Raw genomic sequence first — 25,385 nt, 5'->3', positions numbered from 1 at the left:
AAATTTACTGAGTGACAGGAAACAGAGAGTGATGGTTACTAGACGTTTCCCCACCATCCGAGTTAAACTGACTGTCCTGCAGCTGCTGGGCATATCATTAAACACTTTTCTGAGTAAGGGTGTAATATTTGCAATTCTCCAGTCCTCTAGCATCATCCTGAGTCCAAGGAACACCAAGAAATCAGTACCTTCACAATTTCCACTTTCACTTCCGTCTATGTCCTTGGATGCATCTCATCTGGTCTGGTGCTTTATCAACTTTACCTCTGGATAGCCTCTCTAATACCTCTTCCTTATCAATTGTAGATCATTCTAGAACATTAGTTTCCTCCTCTTTCACTGTGGCTTGGGTGGAATTTTCTTCCTTGGAAAAGACAGAACAAAGTGTTAATTTGATACCTCAGCTATTCCCTCTGTCTCCATGTGTACATTACCCTTTTGCTCCATATTCAAACTTTCTCACCTATTAACACCATTTTACTATTTATATGCCTGCAGAAAACTTTGGGATTCCCTTTTATGTTAGCTGCCAGTCTCTTTTCATACTCTCTCTTTGCTTCTCTTAAATGCTTTTCACTTCTTTGCACCTTATATATTCAACCTGGTTCTCCATTGTATTATATAGTTGAAGTCTGTTGTAAGCGCACATTTTTCTTCTTCTTCATCTTCATTTCCATCTCTTTTGTTATTTATGGAGCTCTGGATTTTTTTGTTCTGCCTTTCCCCTTCGAGGGAATATACCTTTACTGTGCCTGAAGTGTCTCAGCTTTGAAGGTAACCCATTGCTCAGCGGCAGTTTTTCCTGCCAATCTTTGATTCAAATTTATTCGGCCCAGATTCATTCTTACCTCAGGTCAGTTGACGTTCCCCCCGCTAATTGTTCTTACTCTACATTGCTCGAAGTCATTTCCCATAGCCAACCGAAACTTTATGATACTATGATTACTGTCCCCTAAATATTCTCCTACTGTCACTTGATCCACTTATCCCATCTCATTCCTAAGAACCAGATCCAGTAGAACCTCCTTTCTCACTCCTTTTTAAATCCACTCCTCTCCCACGGCTAATCTCGTATTCACCTGGTTGTGGTGCTTTTAAAATCCAATCATCCCCCACTGTCCTCTGTTATTTACCCAGTTTTGGTGTTTTTTAAATCAAATCCTCTACCACTGCTCCACTCTTATTCACCCAGTTTTGGTGCTTTTTAAATCCACTCCTCTCCCACTGCTCCTCTCTTATTCACCCAGTTTTGGTGCTTTTTAAACCCACTCCTCCACCCCCTGCTCCTCTCTTATTCACCCAGTTTTGGTGCTTTTTAAATCCATTCCTCCCCCACTGCTCCTCTCTTATTCACCCAGTTTTGGTGCTTTTTAAATCCACTCCTCTCCCACTGCTCCTCTCTTATTCATCTGGTATTGTTGTTTTTTTTTTAATCCACTCCTCCCCCACTGCTCCTCTCTTAATCACCAGGTATTGTTGCTTTTTAAATCCACTCCTCCCCCACTGCTCCTCACTTATTCACCAGGTTTTGTTGCTTTTTAAATCCACTCCTCTCCCACTGCTCCTCTCTTATTCACCAGGTTTTGGTACCTTTTAAATTCACTCCTCTCCCACTGCTCCTCTCTTATTCACCAGTTTTGGTGCTTTTTAAATCCACTCCTCTCCCACTGCTCCTCTCTTATTCAACAGATTTTGTTGCTTTTTAAATCCACTCCTCTCCCGCTGCTCCTCTCTTATTCACCAGTTTTGGAGCTTTTTAAATCCACTCCTCTCCCACTGCTCCTCTCTCATTCACCAGGCATTGTTGCTTTTTAAATCCACTCCTCTCCCACTGCTCCTTTCTTATTCACCCAGTTTTGGAGCTTTTTAAATGCACTCCTCTCCCACTGCTCCTCTCTCATTCACCTGGTATTGTTGCTTTTTAAATGCACTCCTCTCCCACTGCTCCTCTCTCATTCACCTGGTATTGTTGCTTTTTAAATCCACTCCTCCCCCACTGCTCCTCTCTTCATCACCAGGTATTGTTGCTTTTTAAATCCACTCCTCCCCCACTGCTCCTCACTTATTCACCAGGTTTTGTTGCTTTTTAAATCCACTCCTCTCCCACTGCTCCTCTCTTATTCACCAGGTTTTGGTACCTTTTAAATCCACTCCTCTCCCACTGCTCCTCTCTTATTCACCAGTTTTGGTGCTTTTTAAATCCACTCCTCTCCCACTGCTCCTCTCTTATTCAACAGATTTTGTTGCTTTTTAAATCCACTCCTCTCCCGCTGCTCCTCTCTTATTCACCAGTTTTGGAGCTTTTTAAATCCACTCCTCTCCCACTGCTCCTCTCTCATTCACCTGGTATTGTTGCTTTTTAAATCCACTCCTCCCCCACTGCTCCTCTCTTATTCACCCAGTTTTGGAGCTTTTTAAATCCACTCCTCTCCCACTGCTCCTCTCTTATTCACCCAGTTTTGGAGCTTTTTAAATCCACTCCTCTCCCACTGCTCCTCTCTTATTCAACAGGTTTTGTTGCTTTTTAAATCCACTCCTCTCCCACTGCTCCTCTCTTATTCACCCAGTTTTGGTGCTTTTTAATTCCACTCCTCTCCCACTGCTCCTCTCTTATTCACCAGGTTTTGGTGCTTTTTAATTCCACTCCTCTCCCACTGCTCCTCTCTTATTCACCAGGTTTTGGTGCTTTTTAAATTCACTCCTCGCCCACTGCTCCTCTCTTATTCATCAGGTTTTGGTGCTTTTTAAATCCACTCCTCTCCCACTGCTCCTATCTTATTCACCAGGTTTTGGTGCTTTTTAATTCCACTCCTCTCCCACTGCTCATCTCTTATTCACCAGGTTTTGGTGCTTTTTAAATCCACTCCTCTCCCACTGCTCCTCTCTTATTCACCAGGTTTTGGTGCTTTTTAAATCCACTCCTCTCCCACTGCTCCTCTCTTATTCACCAGGTTTTGGTGCTTTTTAAATCCACTCCTCTCCCACTGCTCCTCTCTTATTCACCAGGTTTTGGTGCTTTTTAAATCCACTCCTTTCCCACTGCTCCTCTCTTATTCACCGGGTTTTTGTGGCTCTCCTTGAACTTCCAATAAATTCTCCTTTGATTGCTTGAAATAAGTCTACAAATCAATTTAATTTTGCTAACGGATTCCTATTTCTGATGCCCAGGCTCGGTGATATTGCTTGGAGTTTTGCATTAATGAGAGAAATGCTGCAACTATGTCTCCTTCTCAAGCACTTTGTCTCAGAAGATAAGAAATAACCAATGTTTTTGAGAAGGCAAAGCCTTTAAACCAAATTGTGACAATGCTGTGACATTTGATGTCTGCCGATAAGTTCTGTAATTCTTAAAGTTGCTGGATCTCTTTCTGTGGTATAAGTTCTCATGTGACCCTGGAAACTAGTGTCACCTATTTAAAAAAACAATAAGAACCCATTATAGCTCTGCCTCAAAATCCAATAATTTAATTTGTCCAATTTTATTTGTCAATTTAGAAATTGAAAGTCTAATAATGTCCAATATATAAATTGTACTCTCAGCATTGCAAATGTTGTGTGGTGAGTTAAATGAATAATACAGCTGCAGCTGGATTCATTTATTTACTTGACTCCAAAGGGGGCGGAGCAAAACATTCTCAGATGCACCACTTTTTATAACTTTGTTGAAAAAAATTCAATTGAAAGGTTTCTTCTGCCCTACTGTATCTTGAATGAAGTTTATAACTTCCTTGTATTTCTCCTCGAAGACTCCTTTATCATCTTTCACAACATGAATTCATTTATTCTCTATATATTTTCGTATAAGGGCCTTTGATCACTGGTGGGTCCATTAATTTCTCCACATTCGCCAAAAGGGTTTTCCTCCCAAGATGTGACTTGGCCAGTCTCACGAACTCCAGATCCTTCTTTTCCCTCAAAAAGCATTCACAATGTGCCAAGTCCCATTTGGGGTGTCAGAATGTAACCATCAGTAAGATAGGGGTGGTTTATGCCCTCTTCTAAGGTGGTAACAGACTTGACAGCACAAAGCATGTCGTAAATGAGCTATATTGAGAGATAAAGGGAAAGACAAGTTTGTTCAGTTTTCAGATTAACCACAGTCACAACTTCAGGCAGTAAATAACAGTCTAACACAGATACTACATACAAACATGCGAATTAGGAGCAGGATTAGGCCATTCGGCCCTTCGAGCCTGCTCCGCCATTCAGCAAGTTCGTGGCTAAACTGATTACTCCACATTTCCATCGACCCCCGATAACCTTCGTTTCCCTTGCTTATCAAGAATCTATCTATCTCTGACTTAAAAATATTCAAAGATACTGCTTCCACCAGATTACAAATTGAGGAAGGGAATTCCAAAGACTCACGACCCTCTGAGAGAAAAAAATGTCTCTGCCTTATTTTGAAACAGTGACCCCCTACTCCTCGTCGTCATATTAGAGACTGGACGACAGAGCGCAGAACTCTTTCTCTTTCAGTTTTTGCCCTTCAGGTTATTGGTCGATCCTCTCTCTTGTCTCATTGTTGTTCGAAAATTCTCTGCCTTACAGTATCAAAGACATGACTCCTTTTATCATGGCAGCTTTCCAGTTAACCCTCCCCTCTCCCAATCAGTGATTAGTCTTGTATTAAAGGATGCCTTTCTGAACCAACCAAGAATAATTTTGTGATGGTTGCTAACCTTTTGAATTTGTGCAATTAGTATCCCTTTGTGTTGACTATTTTATTGCAATGCTTTTACATTTTGAGTTGTTTTTTTTTATCTCATTACGAGACAAATCTATACAGGCTGTTTTCACTGTCTGCTCTCAATGTCTCACACTTTTGCTGCAAATAAGCAATTTAAAACGTGGCATAATCTCCCAGAATCCCTCTCCCTTGATATCTTTCCTATACTATTTCCTAGGTTTCCCCACTTTACCATACTGCAATGAAGGGTTCGAATGAAGCTAAATGTTAGTTTACAATAAACGTCAATTGTTAGATATAATAGGTAGATTCGCAATTTTTAACAATTAGTAATCTGGTTAGTAGCATTTCGTAACCTAATAATCTTACACAGATGTGCGATTGAGCCTTTTCAGTGCCTGATGCGCTGGGGCAGAGACAGAGGCCGGAGATGTTACAGAGGTGGAAGGAGGTGTCATTTCTGATGGAGACAACATCAGGTCAGAATCACAGGTCCGGGATGAATAGGGAGCATATTTTACACAACATCATATTTAGTCTGATAGAACAGCTGGAATGGTGATGGAATCAATGACAAGGGTGTGGAGTTTGTGGTGGAACCAAAGGTGGAGGCTTCGCTCTGCGCTATGGTTAATTGGAGGAAATTGCAGCTCATGGGAAACATACTTTTACAGTTTGATAACACAAAGGAAGTGGAGGGTCGAGAGAGCTGGAGATGGGTCTTGTCAGCACACATTTGGAAGCTTACCCTAGATCTGTAGATGATGTGGACAGCGGGCAGTGAGTAGATGAGGAAGAGGATGGAACAAGAATAGAAAGTTCCGGGACTCCAGGGTTAATAGTGCTGGTGTGGGAAGAGAGGCCATTGCTGGAGATTAGATTAGATTAGAGATACAGCACTGAAACAGGCCCTTCGGCCCACCGAGTATGTGCCGACCGTCAACCACCCATTGAGACTAATCCTACACTAATCCCATATTCCTACCAAACATCCCCACCTGTCCCTATATTTCCCAACCACCTACCTATACTAGTGACAATTTATAATGGCCAATTTACCTATCAACCTGCAAGTCTTTTGGCTTGTGGGAGGAAACCGGAGCACCCAGAGAAAACCCACGCAGACACAGGGAGAACTTGCAAACTTCACACAGGCAGTACCCAGAATCGATGCTCTGATTACAATCAGATCAGTAATATTGGAACCAGGCGGGGGCAGTCCCACTGAAAAATACCAATGTCAGAGGTATGGGGAGATCACAGATGGGATGGCCGCAGGCTTGGAGGAGTGGCCGGATGTGAGGAGTGGTGAGGACATGGAAGAATTTTAACCCAATGTTTAGAATTATAAATTTAAATACTTAGAGGACTGGGAGCCAATGCAGGTCAGTTAGGCTGAAGCTGTTGGGTGAGATGGACTTGGTGAGGGTTGGATATTGAAGCAGGGATTTGGAGCAGTTGATAGTGAGAGAAGGTGGAATTTGGGGTCCGGTTAGCAGTGAACTGGAGGAAAGGAGTCAGGAGTTGCTGCAGTTGTAATTTTACTGTAGGTATTAACCACTATAGAATAAACAGGGAAATATCTGCAGTGAAATAGCGGAGAGAGGATTCTCTTTTATTCTTTCATGTGATGTGAGTTCCGCTGACAAGGTCAGCATTTGCTGTCCTTGACAACTTGCTGGGCCGTTTCAGAGATCAGTTAAGAGTCAGCCATATTGCTCAGGGTCTGCAGCCACATGTAGGCCAGACCAGGTAAGGATGGCAGATTTCCATACCTGAAAGGGATTAGCGAATCTAATGCGTTTTTACAGCAATCTATGATAGTATCATGGCACCATTACAGAAACTAGATTTCAATTACAAACTTTTGTTAATTGATTGGATTTAAATTACAGCTGTTGCCATGGTCCGATTTGAACCTCTGTCCCCAGGCCCTTGGGTTGGACCTCTGGATTTCTAGCCCAGTAATATTGTTACTCCATGACTGCCTCCCAATGGACGTGTACAGTATCTATCCCCTAATATCACCCACAGTAGTTTCTCGACTGTAGCCCTGAACGTGGTCCCGAATCAGAGACTCAAAGTTCACAGTTTAACTGGGAAAACGCAGGAACAGACTAAGACGGGATTGCTTTTGTCCCTGGATTCAGTGCTCACTGCAGACAGTTAGTTACATTTACAATAGAAATGCCAGGAGTGAACGAGGTCAATACAATGATATGGAAAATGTAATTGACTCCACCCATAATTGTAGCATCTGTCCAGTATGAGTACAGATTTCAGGTTTTGTCCCGATAGAGGTCTTACTAAGAAAATATCATTACCATTGAAATTATTGTGTTTTATTCACCACATTATTTACATCAGAGTCAGAGCTGCTGATGTAATGTATTTGTTCAGGTGAGTGTAACTAATAGTAATGATCAGTTGTATAACCGTGTCAGTGGAGACTTATCCCATAAATCAGCACCCATTGGAATGGATCAGCTCAGAGTGACTGCTGGAGCTGTGGGTTCCGGGCTAACAGAAGCCTCAGCTTCTCATAGAAATGGGAAAGCCAATAATCTATCAGATAGAAGACATTTATTATCCTGTACTTGCAGCAATTGGAGTTCCTGGTAAGCCAGTATCTCAGCTCTTAATGGTGTAAATCGATATTAACTGTGCTGCTGCACTCAGTATTATTTCACTCTGTGTGTTTCCAGCAATTTACTGATGGAATCTCCTCATTGTTTACTCTTTCCATCTTGCAGGAGTTGTATTCAATTGTATTGGTTTAAGTAACCCTGGCATTGTTGCTGGATTATTCTGTGTATTGAATGTATTTGAATCAGATGTCTCGGTTCGGATCAAGATTCCATTCATCAGGAGATTGTCATAGTTTCAAGATGTGCAACTAACTGGTTCTGGAATATTTTTATGATTGTTTTTTCACTGATTGACAATGAGACAACTCACAGTCTCAGTGTTGCAAGGGGACAAAACAATATCCTCCATGCCCATTAATATGGTACAGTTTAACTGGGATTTCAATGTATTTATTCGTTATCACTGTCATAAAAAAATATTTCATTCTGTGTGTGTCTGAAGTTGCTTCAGAGGTCTGGCTACTGAACTGAGTTTGCTGCTGCCTCTTTCACATCTCCTTCTCTGCTTCACTGTGGAGTCTTCACTGTCACTGGAATTCATTGTAAAAGAGAATGTATTGATCTGATGTTTTATTGGTTTACACTCTATCAGTTGGAATCAAAAGCCTTTCCATTTATCTGTAGATTATCAGCTGCAGCGCTGATGTTGGTGTTTTATTAATTAAACAATCCCACATTCGGTGGGATAAATCCAGGAGAAGGAATTTCAATGATTGTGAAGTTTGTGTGGAAGAAGCTTTAAATTCTGTTTAATCCATGTATTGTCGATGAAGTGTCGAGTGGAGGTGAACAGGTGGAGACTTGGGTGCTCTGAAGACACATTAAATTATTCACACAAGTTTCACCATTGAACAAACTGACTCTGAGAATAGAATCATTGAACACGAGGCTGGTGAACAGAACACGGGGCAGAATGTGAGGAATACATCGTATGTGAAAAACGTATTTAAGTAACAGCTTGCAGGGTGGTGAGTACTGCAGAGAGAGAGAGGGAAGGAGAAAAGGAGCAGGGAGAATGAAAGTGAGGGAAATAGATAATTAGAAGTAAAGAGAAAGAAGCAGCAGTGTGAATAATTCACTATCATAAAGTGCTGAAATATCCAGAACAGTTAGTGAGAGAAACTGTGAGTTGAAGTTGTTTGCTGTCAGATTGTGTTAATTTTACTGTTGGAATTGATCCTCTGTGTTTATTTCTGTTTGGTGCTTATCATGTTTTGCAGACATTTCCCATTCCTTACTTAGTGACTGAATAAACATCACAGTATCAGTTGTTCACTGATGGTAATTCATTATTTAAATACTGCACTTTAAAATCTCTGTGACTGCTGAATGCAATAAAGAGTGAGGTTGATATCAGAAATATATTTAAATTTATATTTAATTGCCTGGACAAACCATCTGATCCTGTCTCCCCTCCAGCTCCAACATTTCGTTTTCCTTCTCTCCCTCCCAATCTCACTCACTGGCTCCACCTCCAGCCGGCTCTTCCAAATAAGTCCTAACCCTGAAACTCACTGCAGCATCTCTCAGCATTTTCCCATTTTCTACCAGCCCCTGTCGGCTCTCTGAACCCTCAGCAACAAACCATCTGCACCTTCCACTGTCTCCAAGCCTTCCGGTTCAACAGTCTGGAGATAAATCCCCATTTAACCCAAAGGATTCCATCTCTGTAAAACACCTTCTCATTTCCCCACCGGTACTGCATCCTCACTCAGTACTTCCAGTCGATCCAATGCTGACTTTATTCACTTTCTGTATCAATTTCCCAATTCATTCTTAATAATTGTTTTTCAAACATTTCACTGTGACAAAGCACTGCCCAGGTCAATGAATCAGTTTTCACCATTCGATGCAGCAACAAAGCTAGAAATTTCAGCCCAGATCCCGTCAAACTGCTGTGCTGTGACTCGGTCTGATCAATAATTTCTCTGCTTCCTTTTCTCTCTCTTCCAGTTAACTTGGTGGCGATTGTGATCCTGTCCCGAGGAAAGTGTGGCCTCTCTAGATGTATCACTGTCTACCTGGTGGGAATGGCAGTGTCTGATCTCCTGGTCGTTATCACTGATCCCATATTGTACATGATGGTTTTAATTTATTTCCCACATTCATTCCTGAGAATTACTCCCGTGTGTTCTCTCATTATCTTTCTGCTTGCTGCAGCCACATTTATTTCTGTCTGGCTCACAGTCACTTTCACCTTTGATCGATTTGTGACCATTTGTTGTGAGAAGCTGAAAACAAAATATTGCACCGCGAAAACGGCGGCTGTGGTTGTTGGAACAGTGAGTGTGCTAGGCTGTTTAGAGTCTCTCCCCTGGTACCTTATACTGGAACAAGATTACATTATTGATAATGTTCCCATGGGTTGTATCTTTAAACAGAGCTTTTTTACTTCCTCAACATGGGGGGCATTTGAATTATTTAATTACATTTTAACCCCTTGTCTCCCGTTCTTTCTGATTTTTCTGCTCAATGTTCTGACTGTCAGACGCATTTTATTCTCCAGTAAAGTCCGCAGGGAATTCCAGCGCCACAGCAATGGAGAGAATCACAAAGACCCGGAGATGGAAAATCGGAGAAAATCAATTATTTTACTCTTCAGTATATCCGGCAGTTTTATATTGTTATGGACGACCCGGGTTGTGTTTATCATTTATAGGAGAATTGCAAATATTTGGTATTATTCCTCCTACACTGATCCTCTCTTTATGACAGATCAAACATCAAAGATGCTGCAGATTCTCAGTTCCTGCACCAACACATGTATTTACACTGTGACCCAGACTAAATTCAGACAGGAGCTCAAGAAGGGGGTGAAATACCCTCTCAATCTCATTGTTAAATTAGTGAAAACATAGAAAGAGATAAACACTGGAACTAAATCCCATTTCATATTCCATTCACTACGCTCCCTACAGGACAGAAGTTACATTTTATATTTACAGCACTGAGCCATGAAATGATGCTAAATCTGATTCTGAGATTATATTTTACTGAGAATCTGAACAATTCAGGTGAGACTTGCTCTACTCCCTTTCACCAGCTCCATCTGCTGGTGTCCCTGCCTCACTGCAGCTGCTGCCCCCTCTCACCATCTCCATCTGCTGGTGTCCCGGTCTCACCGCAGTTACTGTCCCCCTCTCATCATCTCCTTCTGCTGGTGTCCCTGTCTCACTGAAGTTACTGTCCCCCCTCTCATTAGCTCCTTCTGCTGGTGTCCCTGTCTCACTGAAGTTACTGTCCCCCTCTCACCATCTCATCTGCTGTGTCCCTGTCTCAGTGCACTTACTGTCCCCGCTCACCATCTCCATCTGCTGGTGTCCCTGCCTCACTGCAGTTACTGTCCCCTGTCACCATATGCATCTGCTGGTGTCGCGGTCTCACTGCAGTTATTTCCCCCCTCACCATCTCCATCTGCTGATGTCCCTGTCTCACTGCAGTTACTGATTCCTTCTCACCATCTCCATCTGCTGGTCCCTCTATCTCACAGCAATTACTGCCTCCCTGTCACCATCTTCATGTCCTGGTGTCCCTGTCTCACTGCACTTACTGACCTCACTCAACATCTCAATCTGCTGGTGTCTCTGTCTCACTGCAGTTACTGTCCCCTCTCAACAGCTCCACCTGTTGGTGTCCCTTTCTCACGATAGTTACTGCCCCTCTCACCATCTTCATCTGCTGGTGTCCCTGTTTTGCTGCAGTTACTGTCCCCTCTCAACATCTCCATCTGTTGGTGCCCCTGTCTCACTGCAGTTACTGCCGCTCTCACCATCTCCTTCTGCTGGTGTCCCTGTCTCCCTGCAGTCACTGCTGCCTCTCACCATCTCCATCTGCTGGTGTCCCTGTATCACCACAGTTACTGCCCCTCTCACAATCTCCATCTGCTGTTGTCCCTGTCTCACTGAAGTTACTGCACCTCTCACCATCTCCATCTGCTGGTGTCCCTGTCTCACTGCAGTTATTTCCCCCCCCCTCACAATCTCCATCTGCTGATTTTCCTGTCTCGCAGCAGTTACTGCACTCTCACATCATCTCCATCGAATGGTCCCTCTATCTCACTGTAATTACTTCCTCCCAGTCACCATCTTCACGTACTGGTGTCCCAGTCTCACTTCACTTACTGACCTCACTCATCATCTCCTTCTGCTGGTGTCCCTGTCTCACTGCAGGTACTGCTCCTCTCACCATCTCCATCTGCTGGTGTCCCTGTGTCACTGCGGTTACTGCCCCCCCCCTCACCATCTCCATCTGCTGATGTCCCTGTCTCACTGCTGTTACTGCACCCTCTCACCATCTCCATCTGCTGGTCTCTCTGTCTCACTGCAATTACGGCCTCCCTGTCACCATCTCCATGTCCTGGTGTCCCTGTCTCACTGCACTTACTGACCTCACTCAACATCTCCATCTGCTGGTGTCCCTGTCTCACTGCAGTTACTGCCCCTCTCACCATCTCCATCTGCTGGTGTCCCTGTCTCACTGCAGTTACTGCCCCTCTCACCATCTCCATCTGCTGGTTTCCCTATCTCACTGTAGTTACTGCCCCCTCTCACCATATCCATCTGCTGGTGTCCCTGTCTCACTGCAGTTATTTCCCCACACCCCTCACCATCTCCATCTGCTGATTTCCCTGTCTCACAGCAGTTAATGCACTCTCTCACAATCTCCATCTGCTGGTCCCTCTATCTGACTGCAATTACTGCCTCCCTGTCAGCATCTTCATGTACTCGTGTCCCTGTCTCACTGCACCTACTGACCTCACTCATCATGTCCTTCTGCTGGTGTCCCTGTCTCCCTGCAGTCACTGCCCCCTCTCACCATCTCCATCTGTTGGTGTCACTGTCTCACTGCAGTTACTGCCCCCTCTCAAAAACTCCATCTGCTGGTGTCCCTGTCGCACTGCAGTTATTGCCCGCTCTCACCATATCGATCTGCTGGTGTCCCTGTCTCACTGCAGTTATTGCCCGCTCTCACCATCTCCATCTGCTGATGTCCCTGTCTCTTTGTAGTTACTGGCTCCCTCTCACCATCTCCATCTGCTGGTGTCCCTGTTTGACTGCAGTTGCTGCACGCTCTCACAATCTCCATTTACTGGTTTCCCTGTCTCACTGCACTTTCTGCCCCCCCCTCTCACCACCTCCATCTGCTGGTGTCCCTGTCTCAATGCAGTTACTGTCAACTCTCACCATCTCCATCTGCCTGTATCCCTGTCTCACTGCAGTCACTGCCCCCTCTCACCAAGTCCATCTGCTGGTGTCCCTGTCTCACTGCAGTAATTCCCCTCCCCCGCTCTCCATCTCCATCTGCTGATGCCCCTGTCTCACTGCAGTTACTGTCTCCCTCCCACCGCCTCCATCTGCTGGTATCCCTGTCTCACTGCAGTTGCTGCACTCTCTCACCACCTCCATCTGCTGGTCTCGCTGTCTAACTGCAGTTTCTGCCCCCTCCAACCATCTCCATCTGCTGGTGTCCCCGTCTCACTGCACTTTCTGAACTCTCTCAACATCTCCATCTGCTAGTGCCCTGTCTCACTGCAGTTACTGCCCCATCTCACCATCTCCATCTGCTAGTGTCGCTGACACACTGCAGTTATTGCCCGCTCTCACCATATCCATCTGCTGGTGTCCCTGTCTAATTCAGTTACTGGCTCCCTCTCACCATCTCCATCTGCTGTTCTCCCTGTCTCACTGCATTTACTGACCCCTCTCAACATCTCCATCTGCTGGCGTCCCTGTCTCACTGCATTTGCTGCACTCTCTCACCATCTCCATCTGCTGATCTCTCTATCTCACTGCAATTGCTGCCTACCTCTCACCACATCCATCTACTGGTTTCCCTGTCTCACTGCACATACTGACCTCTCTCAGCATCTCCATCTGCTGGTGTTCCTGTCTCACTGCAGTTAAGGTCCCACCTCTCAGCATCTCCATCTGCTGTTGTCCCTCTCTCACTGCATTTACTGCCCCCTCTCACCATCTCCATCTGCTGGCCACTCTATCTCACTGCAATTACTGCATCCATCTCATATCTCCATCTACTGGAGTTCTTGTCTCACTGCACTTACTGACCTCTCTCAACAGCTCCATCTGCTGGTGTCCTGTCTCACTGCAGTTACTGTCCCCTTCTCACCAACTCCATCTGCTTGCGTCCCTGTCTCACTGCAGTTACTGTCCCACCGATCACAATCTCCATCTGCCGGTGTCCCTGTCTCACTGCAGTTACTGCCTCCTCTTACCATCTCCATCTGTTGGTGTCCCTGTCTCACTGCAGTTACTGCCCCTCTCACCATCTCCATCTGCTGGTGTCCCTGTCTTATTGCAGTTACTGCCCCTCTCACCATCTCCATCTGCTGGTGTCCCTGTGTCACTGCGGTTACTGCCCCCCCCCCTCACCATCTCCATCTGCTGATGTCCCTGTCTCACTGCAGTTACTGCACTTTCTCACCATCTCCATCTGCTGGTCTCTCTATCTCACTGCAATTAATGCCTCCCTGTCACCATCTCCATGTCCTGGTGTCCCTGTCTCACTGCACTTACTGACCTCACTCAACATCTCCATCTGCTGGTGGCCCTGTCTCACTGCAGTTACTGTCCCACCTCTCACCATCTCCATCTGCTGGTGTCCCTGTCTCACTGCACTTACTGACCTCTCTCAACATCTCCATCTGCTGGTGGCCCTGTCTCACTGCAGTTACTGCCCCCTCGCACCATCTCCATCTGCTGGTGTCCCTGTCACAATGCATTTACTGTCCGCTCTCAACATTTCCATCTGCTGGTGACCCTGTGTCACGGCAATTACTGCCCCCTCCCACCATATCCTTCTGCTGGTGTCCCTGTCTCACTGCAGTTACTGCCCCTCTCACGATCACCATCTGCTGGTGTCCCTGTCCCACTGCAGTTACTGCCCCTCTCACCATCTCCATCTGCTGGTTTCCCTATCTCACTGTAGTTACTGCCCCCTCTCACCATATCCATCTGCTGGTGTCCCTGTCTCACTGCAGTTATTTCCCCACCCCTCACCATCTCCATCTGCTGATTTCCCTGTCTCACAGCAGTTAATGCACTCTCTCACAATCTCCATCTGCTGGTCCCTCTATCTCACTGCAATTACTGCCTCCCTGTCGGCATCTTAATGTACTCGTGTCCCTGTCTCACTGCACCTACTGACCTCACTCATCATGTCCTTCTGCTGGTGTCCCTGTCTCCCTGCAGTCACTGCCCCCTCTCACCATCTCCTTCTGTTGGTGTCTCTGCCTCACTGCAGTTACTGCCCCCTCTCAAAAACTCCATCTGCTGGTGTCCCTGTCGCACTGCAGTTATTGCCCGCTCTCACCATATCCATCTGCTGGTGTCCCTGTCTCTCTGCAGATATTTCCCCGCGCCCCCCACCCCCCCTCACCATCTCCATCTGCTGATGTCCCTGTCTCTCTGCAGTTACTGGCTCCCTCTCACCATCTCCATCTGCTGTTTTCCCTGTCTCAATGCACTTTCTGCCCCCCCTCTCACCATCTCCATCTGCTGGTGTCCCTGTCTCAATGCAGTTACTGTCAACTCTCACCATCTCCATCTGCTTGTATCCCTGTCTCACTGCAGTCACTGCCCCCTCTCACCAAGTCCATCTGCTGGTGTCCCTGTCTCACTGCAGTTATTCCCCTCCCCCCCTCTCTATCTCCATCTGCTGATGTCCCTGTCTCACTGCAGTTACTGTCTCCCTCCCACCGCCGCCATCTGCTGGTATCCCTGTCTCACTGCAGTTGCTGCACTCTCTCACCACCTCCATCTGCTGGTCTCGCTGTCTAACTGCAGTTACTGCCCCCTCGAACCATCTACATTTGCTGGTGTCCCCGTCTCACTGCACTTTCTGAACTCTCTCAACATCTCCATCTGCTGGTGCCCTGTCTCACTGCAGTTACTGCCCCTTCTCAAATACTCCATATGCTGGTGTCGCTGTCGCACTGCAGTTATTGCCCGCTCTCACCATATCCATCTGCTGGTGTCCCTGTCTCACTGCAGTTACTGGCTCCCTCTCACCATCGCCATCTGCTGTTTTCCCTGTCTGACTGCAGTTGCTGCACTCTCTCACCATCTCCATCTACTGGTCTCCCTGTCTCACTGCTCTTTCTGCCCCCTCTCACCATCTCCATCTGCTGGTGTCCCTGTCTCACTGCAGTTACTGACCTCCTTCAAGATCTCCATCTGCTGGCGTCACTGTCTCCCTGCAGTTACTGCCCCCTCTGACCATCTCCTTCTGCTGATGCCCCTGTCTCACTGCAGTTACTGTCTCCCTCCCACCGCCGCCATCTGCTTGTATCCCTGTCTCACTGCAGTTACTGCTCTCTCTCACCAGCTCCATCTGCTGTTGTCCCTGTCTCACTGCTGTTACTGCCCTCTTCCACTATCTCCATCTGCTGGTCTCCCTGTCTCACTGCAGTTACTGCTCCCTCTCACCATCTCCAACTGCTGTTGTCCCTGTCTCACTGCAGTTAATGCACCCCACTCACCATCTCCATCTGCTGGTGTCCTTGTATCACTGCCGTTACTGCCCCTTCTCACCAGCTCCATCTGATGGTATCCCTGTCTCACTACAGTTACTGTCACCTCTCACCATCTCCATCTGATTGTGTCCCTGTCTCTCTGCAGTTACTGCCCCATATCACCATATCCATCTGATGGTGTTCCTGTCTCACTGCAGTTAATGTTCCTCTCACCATCTCCATCTGCTGGTCACCCGGTCTCACTGCAGTTAATGTTCCTCTCACCTTCTCCATCTGCTGGTGTCCCTGTCTCACTGCAGTTACTGCCCCTCGCACCATCTCCATCTGATGGAGTCCCTGTCTCAATGCAGTTCCTGCGCCCCCGCCTCACCAGCCCCATCAGCTGGCGTCCCTGTCTCACTGCAGTTCCTGCCCCCTTCCACCATCTCCATCTGCTGGTGTCCCTGCCTCACTGCAGTTACTGCCACTCTCACCATTTCCATCTGCAGGTGTCCCTGTCTCACTGCAGTTACTGCCCCCCTCTCACCATCTCCTTCTGCTGGTGTCCCTGTCTCACTGCAGTTACTGTCACCCTCTCACCATCTCCATCTGCTGGTGTCCCTGTCCCACTGCAGTTACTGTCCCCTATCACCATATCCATCTACTGGTATCCCTGTCTCACTGCAATTACTGTCACCTCTCACCATCTCCATCTGCTGGTGTCCCTGTCTCACTGCAGATACTGTCCCTCTCTCACCATCTTCATTTACTGGTGCCCCTATCTCACAGCAGTTACTGCCTCCTCTCACGATCTCCATCTGCTGTTGTCCCTGTCTCACGGCAGGTACTGCCCCTCTCACCATCTCCATCTGCTGGGGTCCCTGCCTCACTGCAGTTACTGCCACTCGCACCATCTCCATCTGCTGGAGTCCGTGTCTAACTGCAGTTTCCTTCCACCCTCTGACCATCTCCACCTGCTGGTCTCCCTGTCTCACTGCAGTTACTGCCCCCCTCTCACCATCTCCATCTATTGGTGTCCCTGTCTCACTGCAGTTACTGCCCCCATCTCAGCATCTCCAACCGCTGGTGTCCCTGTCACACTGCAGTAACTGCCCCATCTCACCATCTCAATCTGCAATTTTCCTTGTCTCTATGCATTTCCTGCCCCCTCTCACCATCTCCAACTGCTGGACTCCCTGTCTCACTGCAGTTACTGCCCCACTCTCTCCGTCTCCAACTGCTGGTGTCCCTGTCTCACTGCAGTTACAGCCCCCTCTCAACATCTCCTTCTGCTGGTGTCGCTGTTTCACTGCAGTTACTGCCCCTCTCACCATCTCCATCTGCTGGTGTCCCTGTCTAAATGCAGTTCCTGTTCCCCCGCCTCACCAGCCCCGTCTTCTGTTGTCCCTGCCTCACTGCAGTTACTGCCACTCTCACCATCGCCATCTGCTGGTATCCCTGTCTCACAGCAGTTACTGTCCACCCTCTCACCATCTCCACCTGCTTGTGACCCTGCCTCACTGCAGTTACTGCGCCCCTCTCAGCATCTCCAATTGCTGTTGTTCCTGTCTCACTGCGGTTTCTGCCCTCTCTCAACATCTCCATCTACTGGTGTCCCTGTCTCGCTGCAGGAACTGCCCCCTCTCACTATCTCCATCTGCTGTTTTCCTTGTCTCTATGCAGTTACAGCCCCCTCCCACCATCTCCATCTGCTTGTCACCCTGTCTCACTGCAGTTACTGCCCCCCTCTCACCATCTCCATCTGCTGGTGTCCCTGTCTCACTGCAGTTACTGTCCCCCTCTCACCATCTCCATCTGCTGGTGTCCCTGTCTCACTGCAGTAACTGCCCCCTCTCACCATCTCCATCTGCTGGTCTCCCTGCCTCACTGCAGTTACTGCCCCAATCTCACCCTCTCCAACTGCTGGTGTCCCTGTCTCACTGCAGTTCCAGCCCCCTCTCAACATCTCCGTCTGATGTTGTCGCTGTCTCACTGCAGTTACTGCCCCTCGCACCATCTCCATCTGCTGATGTCCCTGTCCCAATGCAGTTCCTGTTCCCCCGCCTCACCAGCCCCATCTGCTGGTGTCCCTGTCTCACTGCAGATACTGCCCGTCTCACCATCTCCATCTGCTGGTGTCCCTGCCTCACTGCAGTTACAGCCACTCTAACCATCTCCATCTGCTGGTGTCCCTATCTCACTGCAGTTACTGTCCACCCGCTCACCTTCTCCACCTGCTGGTCTCCCTGTCTCACTGCAGTTACTGCCCCCTCTCACCATCTCTTGTCTGCTGGTCTCCCTGTCTCACTGCAGTTACTGCCCCCCTCTCACCCTCTCCAACTGCTGTTGTCCCTGTCTCACTTCAGTTACAGCCCCCTCTCAACATCTCCGTCTGCTGGTCTCCCTGTCTCACTGCAGTTACTGCCCCACTCGCCATCTCCATCTGCAGGTATCCCTGTCTCACTGCAGTTACTGCCCCCTTCCACCATCTCCATCTGCTGGTCTCCCTGTCTCACCGCAGTTACTCCTCTCTCTTACCATCTCCAACTGCTGTTGTCCCTGTCTCACTGCAGTTACTGCCCCCTTCCGCCATCTCCATCTGCCGTTGTCAATGTCTCACTGCAGTTACTGCTCCCTCTCACCATCTCCAACTGCTGTTGCCACTGTCTCACTGCAGTTACTGCACCCCTCTCACGATATAAAACTGCTGGTGTCCCTGTCTCACTGCAGTTACTGCCCCCCACTCACCATCTCCATTGCTGGTGTCCTTGTATCACTGCCGTTACTGCCCCTTCTCACCATCTCCATCTCATGGTGTCCCTGTCTCACTACAGTTACTGTCACCTCTTACCATCTCCATCTGCTGCTGTCCCTGTCTCACTGCAGATACTCACCCCTCTCACTATCTCCATCTGCTTGTGTCCCTGTCTCTCTGCAGTTACTGCCCCATCTCACCATATCCATCTGCTGGTGTCCCTGTCTCACTGCAGTTCTTGTCTCCCTCTCACCGTCGCCAGGTGCTGCTGTCCCTGTCTCACTGCAGTTGCCGCACGCTCTCACCATCTCCATCTGCTGGTCTCCCTGTCTCACTGCAGTTAATGATCCTCTCACCATCTCCATCAGCTGGTGTCCCTGTCTCACTGCAGTTACTGCCCCCCTCTCACCATCTCCATCTGCTGGTGTCCCTGTCTCACTGCATTTATTGTCCCACGTCTCACCATCACCACCTGCTGGTCTCCCTGTCTCACTGCACTGACTGACCGCCCTCAACATATCAATCTGCTGGTGTCCCTGTCTCACTGCATTTACTGCCCCCCTCTCACCATCTCCATCCGCTGGTGTCCCTGTCTCTCTGCAGTTACTGCCCCATCTCACCATATCCATCTGCTGGTGTCCCTGTCTCACTGCAGTTCTTGTCTCCCTCTCACCGTCGCCATGTGCTGCTGTCCCTGTCTCACTGCAGTTGCTGCACGCTCTCACCATCTCCATCTGCTGGTCTCCCTGTCTCACTTCAGTTAATGATCCTCTCACCATCTCCATCTGCTGGTGTCCCTGTCTCACTGCAGTTACTGCCCCCCTCTCACCATCTCCATCTGCTGGTGTCCCTGTCTCACTGCATTTATTGTCCCACGTCTCACCATCACCACCTGCTGGTCTCCCTGTCTCACTGCACTGACTGACCGCCCTCAACATATCAATCTGCTGGTGTCCCTGTCTCACTGCATTTACTGCCGCCCTCTCACCATCTCCATCCGCTGGTGTCCCTGTCTCACTGCAGTAACTACCCCCTCTCACCATCTCCTTCTGCTGTTGTCCCTGTATCTCTGGATTTACTGCCCCCTCTCAACATCTCCACCTGCTGGTCTCCCTATCTCAATGCATTTACTGCCTCCCTCTCACCATCTCCATCTACTGGTGTCCCTGTCTCACTGCACTGACTGACCTCTCTCAACATCCCCATCTGCTGGTGTCCCTGTCTTACTGCAGTTACTGCCTCCCTCTCACCATCTCCTTCTGCTGGTGTCTCTGTCTCACTGCATTTAATGCCCCCTCTCAACATCTCCACCTGCTGGTATCCTTGTCTCACTGCAGTTATTGTCCCCCTCACCATATCCATCTGCTGGTTTCCCTGTCTCACTGCAGTTACTGTCTCTCCTCTCACAATCTCCATCTGCTGGTGTCCCTGTCTCACTGCACTTACTGCCCCTTCTCACCATCTCCATCTGCTGGTCTCCCTGTCTCACTGAAGTTACGGCCCCCCTCTCACCATCTCCAACTGCTGGTGTCCCTGTCTCACTGCATTTAATGCCCACTCTCAACATCTCCATCTGCTGGTATCCCTGTCTCACTGCGGTTATTGTCCCCTCTCACCACCTCCATCTACTGGTGTGCCTGTCTCACTACACTGACCGACCTCTCTCCACATCTCGATCTGCCGGTGTCCCTGTCTCACTCCAGTTACTGTCCCATTTCACCATATCCATCTGCTGGTGTCCCTGTCTCACTGCAGTTACAGTCACCTCTCACCATCTCAATCTGCTGCTGTCCCTGACTCACTGCAGATACTGTCCCTCTCTCACCATCTCATTTACTGGTGCCCCTGTCTCACAGCAGTTACTGCCCCCTCTCACCAGTTCCATCTGCCGGTGACACGGCCTCACTGTATTTACTGGCCCTCTCACCATCTCCATCTGCTGGTGTCCCTGTCTCACTGCAGTTACTGTCCCCCCCTCACACCATCTCCACCTGCTGGTGTCCCTGTTTCACTGCAGTTACTGCCCCCCTCTCACCATCTCCATCTGCTGGTGTCCCTGTCTCACTGCAGTTACTGCCCCCCTCTCACCATCTCCATCTGCTGGTGTCCCTGTCTCACTGCATTTATTGTCCCACGTCTCACCATCACCACCTGCTGGTCTCCCTGTCTCACTGCACTGACTGACCTCTCTCAACATCCCCATCTGCTGGTGTCCCTGTCTTACTGCAGTTACTGCCTCCCTCTCACCATCTCCATCCGCTGGTGTCCCTGTCTCACTGCAGTAACTACCCCCTCTCACCATCTCCTTCTGCTGTTGTCCCTGTATCTCTGGATATACTGCCCCCTCTCAACATCTCCACCTGCTGGTCTCCCTATCTCAATGCATTTACTGCCTCCCTCTCACCATCTCCATCTACTGGTGTCCCTGTCTCACTGCACTGACTGACCTCTCTCAACATCCCCATCTGCTGGTGTCCCTGTCTTACTGCAGTTACTGCCTCCCTCTCACCATCTCCTTCTGCTGGTGTCTCTGTCTCACTGCATTTAATGCCCCCTCGCAACATCTCCACCTGCTGGTATCCTTGTCTCACTGCAGTTATTGTCCCCCTCACCATATCCATCTGCTGTTGTCCCTGTCTCACTGCAGTTACTGTCTCTCCTCTCACCATCTCCATCTGCTGGTGTCCCTGTCTTACTGCAGTTACTGCCTCCCTCTCACCATCTCCTTCTGCTGGTGTCCCTCTCTCACTGCATTTAATGCCCCCTCTCAACATCTCCATCTGCTGGTATCCCTGTTTCACTGCAATGAGCGACCTCTCTCTACATCTCCATCTGCTGGTGTCCCTGTCTCACTGCACTTACTGCCCCTTCTCACCATCTCCATCTGCTGGTCTCCCTGTCTCACTGAAGTTACGGCCCCCATCTCACCATCTCCAACTGCTGGTGTCCCTGTCTCACTGCGGTTATTGTCCCCTCTCACCACCTCCATCTACTGGTGTGCCTGTCTCACTACACTGACCGACCTCTCTCTACATCTCGATCTGCCGGTGTCCCTGTCTCACTCCAGTTACTGTCCCATTTCACCATATCCATCTGCTGGTGTCCCTGTCTCACTGCAGTTACAGTCACCTCTCACCATCTCAATCTGCTGCTGTCCCTGACTCACTGCAGATACTGTCCCTCTCTCACCATCTCATTTACTGGTGCCCCTGTCTCACAGCAGTTACTGCCCCCTCTCACCAGTTCCATGTGCCGGTGACACGGCCTCACTGTTTTTACTGCCCCTCTCACCATCTCCATCTGCTGGTGTCCCTGTCTCACTGCAGTTACTGTCCCCCCCTCACACCATCTCCACCTGCTGGTGTCCCTGTTTCACTGCAGTTACTGCCCCCTCTCACCATCTCCATCTGCTGGTGTCCCTGTCTCACTGCAGTTACTGCCCCCCTCTCACCATCTCCATCTGCTGGTGTCCCTGTCTCACTGCATTTATTGTCCCACGTCTCACCATCACCACCTGCTGGTCTCCCTGTCTCACTGCACTGACTGACCGCCCTCAACATATCAATCTGCTGGTGTCAATGTCTCACTGCAGTTATTGCCCCCTTTCATGATCTCCTTCTGCTGTTGTCCCTGTATCTCTGCATTTACTGCCCCCTCTCAACATCTCCATCTTCTGGTCTCCCTATCTCAATGCATTTACTGCCTCCCTCTCACCATCTCCATCTACTGGTGTCCCTGTCTCACTGCACTAACTGACCACTCTCAACATCCCCATCTGCTGGTGTCCCTGTCTTACTGCAATTACTGCCTCCCTCTCACCATCTCCTTCTGCTGGTGTCTCTGTCTCACTGCATTTAATGCCCCCTCTCAACATCTCCACCTGCTGGTATCCCTGTCTCACTGCAGTTATTGACCCCCTCACCATGTCCATCTGCTGGTATCCATGTCTCACTGCAGTTACTGTCTCTCCTCTCACCATCTCCATCTGCTGGTGTCCCTGTCTTACTGCAGTTACTGCCTCCCTCTCACCATCTCCTTCTGCTGGTGTCCCTCTCTCACTGCATTTAATGCCCCCTCTCAACATCTCCATCTGCTGGTGTCCCTGTCTCACTGCACTTACTGCCCCCTCTCACCATCTCCATCTGCTGGTCTCCCTGTCTCACTGAAGTTACGTCCCCCCTCTCACCATCTCCAACTGCTGGTGTCCCTGTCTCACTGCATTTAATGCCCACTCTCAACATCTCCATCTGCTGGTATCCCTGTCTCACTGCGGTTATTATCCCCTCTCACCATCTCCATCTACTGGTGTGCCTGTCTCACTGCACTGACCGACCTCTCTCGACATCTCCATCTGCCGATGTCCCTGTCTCACTGCAGTTACTGTCCCATTTCACCATATCCATCTGCTGGTGTCCCTGTCGCACTTCAGTTACAGTCACCTCTCACCATCTCAATCTGCTGCTGTCCCTGACTCACTGCAGATACTGTCCCTCTCTCACCATCTCATTTAATGGTGCCCCTGTCTCACAGCAGTTACTGCCCCCTCTCACCAGGTCCATCTGCTGGTGACACGGCCTCACTGTATTTACTGCCCCTCCCACCATCTCCATCTGCTGGTGTCACTGTCTCACAGCAGTTACTGTCCCCCCCTCACACCATCTCCACCTGCTGGTGTCCCTGTCTCACTGCAGTTACTGCCCCCCTCTCACCATCTCCATCTAATGGTGTCCCTGTTTCACGTCAGTTACTGGCCCCTCTCACCATCTCCATCTGCTGGTCTCCCTGTCTCACTGAAGTTACTGCCCCCCTCTCGCCATTACCAACTGCTGGTGTCTCTTTCTCACTGCAGTTACGGCCCCACTCTCACCATCTCCATCTGCTGGTGTCCCCGTATCAATGCAGTTACTAACCGCTCTCATCATCTCCATCTGCTGGTGTGCCTGTCTCGCTGCTGACACTGTCCCCTCTCACCATCTCCATCTGCTGGTGTCCCTGTCACACTACAGTTACTGCCCCCCTCTCACCATCTCCATCTGCTGGTGTCCCTGTCTCATTGCATTTATTCTCCCACTTCTCACCATCTCCACCTGCTGATGTCCCTGTCTCACTGCACTTACTGACCGCCCTCAACATATCAATCTGCTGGTGTCAATGTCTCACTGCAGTTATTGCCCCCTGTCATCATCTCCTTCCGCTGTTGTCCCTGTCTCTCTGCATTTACTGCCCCCTCTCAACATCTCCATCTGCTGGTGTCCCTGTCTGACTGCAGTCATTGTCCCCCTCTCACCATCTCCATCTGCTGGTCTCCCTATCTCAATGCATTTACTGCCTCCCTCTCACCATCTCCATCTGCTGGTGTCCCTGTCACACTACAGTTACTGCCCCCCTCTCACCATCTCCATCTGCTGGTGTCCCTGTCTCATTGCATTTATTCTCCCACTTCTCACCATCTCCACCTGCTGGTGTCCCTGTCTCACTGCACTTACTGACCGCCCTCAACATATCAATCTGCTGGTGTCCCTGTCTCACTGCATTTACTGCCCCCCTCTCACCATCTCCATCCGCTGGTGTCCCTGTCTCACTGCAGTAACTACCCCCTCTCACCATCTCAATCTGCTGTTTTCCTTGTCCACATGCAGTTACTGCCCCCATTCACCATCTCCATCTGCTGGTCTCCCTGTCGCACAGCAGTTACTGCCCCCTCTCACCAGTTCCATCTGCTGGTGACACGGCCTCACTGTATTTACTGCCCCTCTCACCATCTCCATCTGCTGGTGTCCCTGTCTCACTGCAGTTACTGTCGCCCCCTCACACCATCTCCACCTGCTGGTGTCCCTGTATCACTGCAGTTACTGCTCCCCTCTCACCATCTCCATCTACTGGTGTCCCTGTTTCACGTCAGTTACTGGCCCCTCTCACCATCTCCATCTGCTGCTTTCCTTGTCTCACTGCAGTTACTGCTCCTCTCACCATCTCCATCTGCTGGTCTCCCTTTCTCACTGCAGTTAATGTTCCTCTCACCATCTCCATCAGCTGGTGTCCCTGTATCACTGCCGTTACTGCCCCTTCTCACCATCTCCATCTCATGGTGTCCCTATCTCACTACAGTTACTGTCACCTCTCACCATCTCCATCTGCTGCTGTCCCTGTCTCACTGCAGATACTCACCCCTCTCACTATCTCCATCTGCTTGTGTCCCTGTCTCTCTGCAGTTACTGCCCCATCTCACCATATCCATCTGCTGGTGTCCCTGTCTCACTGCAGTTCTTGTCTCCCTCTCAGAGTCGTCATGTGCTGCTGTCCCTGTCTCACTGCAGTTGCTGCTCGCTCTCACCATCTCCTTCTGCTGGACTCACTGTCTCACTGCAGTTAATGTTCCTCTCACCATCTCCATCAGCTGGTGTCCCTGTCTCACTGCAGTTACTGCCCCCCTCTCACCATCTCCATCTGCTGGTGTCCCTGTCTCACTGCATTTATTGTCCCACGTCTCACCCTCACCACCTGCTGGTCTCCCTGTCTCACTGCACTGACTGACCGCCCTCAACATATCAATCTGCTGGTGTCAATGTCTCACTGCAGTTAATGCCCCCTTTCATCATCTCCTTTTGCTGTTGTCCCTGTATCTCTGCATTTACTGCCCCCTCTCAACATCTCCACCTGCTGGTCTCCCTATCTCAATGCATTTACTGCCTCCCTCTCACCATCTCCATCTACTGGTGCCCTTGTCTCACTGCACTGACTGACCTCTCTCAACATCCACATCTGCTGGTGTCCCTGTCTTACTGCAGTTACTGCCCTCCTCTCACCATCTCCTTCTGCTGG

The sequence above is a fragment of the Heterodontus francisci genome, chromosome 21 (genome assembly GCF_036365525.1).
Source record: "Heterodontus francisci isolate sHetFra1 chromosome 21, sHetFra1.hap1, whole genome shotgun sequence".
In the NCBI taxonomy this organism is placed as follows: domain Eukaryota; kingdom Metazoa; phylum Chordata; class Chondrichthyes; order Heterodontiformes; family Heterodontidae; genus Heterodontus; species Heterodontus francisci.
Note: the sequence above shows the minus strand (reverse complement) of the source record.